Genomic DNA, 2158 nt, shown 5'->3' with positions numbered 1-2158 from the left:
TGTTAGAGAATTGGTGCATGACAAGGAGATCATATTGGAATATGTTTATATAAAGGAACAAATTGTTGACATATTCACAAAGCAATTACCTAAGGATGCGTTCTTGTATCTAAGAAGTAAGTTAGGGGTCACTCCCCTATCTGAAGTTCACTAAAAAAAAGTTTTAGTGATGCATCAATGCATACCAAGTTGAAAATCTATCAATTGATGCAACATAATCAGGAAATATGGCATATGAACTAGTAATAAAGGTACATTAAAATCATTTGAGTAGTGTTGTATTTGCCATGTTTTGTCAAAGAGGGAGAGTTATATTGTCATATCTTTCTGAAATTTGTTTGAAAGGAAGAAGTTTGCTATGATATCCCTCACAGAAGGAGATTACTGACAGAGGGAGAGTTTTCTATCTAATAGAGAAAGTTGTTCGAACAAAAAAAGGCTTGTTAGACTTGTTTTCAAATTTCATTTTGATATGACATGTTGTGTTGCCATCAATGCCAAAGAGGGAGATTGTTGGATACAATTGTTAATTGTGTATTTTCTTTGATGTTACACAAATGTCATATCAGTTATCAGACAGAGTCTACCGAGCTCAGATGATCTGCAAAGCAATTTACAGTGTCTATCGAACATTCCTGAACTTAACAAAGAAAACTTAATGTTTACTGAGCTTGCTTGGGCATCAAAGGATCTTGTAGAAAAAGTTAGTATTAATCGAGCTCCCAAGGTTAACAAAGAAAAGTTAATTTTTACCGAGCTCACTTAGGCATCAAAGGATTTTGTAGCAAAAGTTAGTATTTACCGAGCTTGCAAGGTTAACAAAGGAAAGTTAATATCTAATGACCTCCCAAGGTTAACGAAGGAAAGTTAATGTCTACCAAGCTCCCAAGGTTAACAAAGGAAAGTTAATGTCTATCGAGCTCCCAAGGTTAATGAAGAAAAGCCAATGTCTATCGAGCTCCCAAGGTTAACAAAGGAAAGTCAATGTCTACCGAGATCACATGGTCAGCAAAGGAAGGTTAGTGCTAACCAAGCTCACTCAATCTCCAAATGATTTTTGTGGGGTTTGTAGTGTTTACCGAGCTTCACTTGGTTAGCACTAGAAAACCATTTTGGAGCAGTGGTTATTGAGCTTGGTCGGCCAACAAAGGATTTTTTTGTTTTCATAATAAGTTTAAATTGCTTCATGTGGCTGATTGATGTAATGATTCTTTTGTTATTGGAATCTATATTTAAGCTAGCTTGATAATCTGAAAGGTATATATATAGATGTTCAAGTTGTGAATTAGGGTGAAAATGAGAAAAATGAACATATGGATAATGATGGAATAAGAAAATTGAGCAAACTTTGATGAAGGATTAGATATCTTGGAGGAAATGCAAAGTTGTATTCGATCAACTAGGATCCAATAAAAGAAGAACATAGATATGTAATCAGAAGAAGATAAGTTGCATATCATTTAGGTCACCTCATTGTTACTTTCTAATCATTGTAATAGTGAATCTAGAATCTCTTAACAGAGTTGGTTTAACAACCATTTTATAAATCCTCTAACAAGGTGACAATTCAGTTGAATTGTTCTCAAGAGGTCTAACCAGGCCACTCTTAACAAGGTGATTAAATCCTCTAACAAGGTCACACCTAACAGTGTGTTTTGTAACCTTTAACAGGGTTGGCTCCTAATAGGGCTCACATCAGAAGAGTGAAAATTGGTGACTAGTTACTTGGTGGTTTTTCCTATATTGGGTTTCCACATTAAATTTGGTGTCTCTTGTGTTCATTTATTTTAATCTTTGCAGGCATATTAATGACTATGAATGCTAGACAAATAATAATTAATTAATCTATTGAGTTACAGTTTTCCTACATTGTTTACTGAGTATCAACAGTATGTAAAGACATCTAAGGGATTTTGGAATTGATTTTTGTGCTAACTTATTGACCCCTCCCCTCTTAGTTACTTCATCTATATTTCCAACACACATGTCATCTTTTGATCAAATCTAGGAATTGTTTCCTTGATATATATTCTTTCTTCTTCTCTAGAAAAGGTTGTTGGTTGGTTTTCATTTTTTAGTTCTAGGAGTTTTGCTTAGGCTATGAAAGCTAGACAACAAGCATTTTCTCTTGTATTGAGAAAAATTTAAGTTTTTATGC

This window comes from Cupressus sempervirens, chromosome 4 (genome assembly GCF_028749045.1).
Source record: "Cupressus sempervirens isolate cs-2001-9-10 chromosome 4, ASM2874904v1, whole genome shotgun sequence".
Classification (NCBI taxonomy): Eukaryota; Viridiplantae; Streptophyta; class Pinopsida; order Cupressales; family Cupressaceae; genus Cupressus; species Cupressus sempervirens.
The sequence above is the reverse complement of the archived record's forward strand: the minus strand, read 5'-3'. Positions refer to the sequence as shown.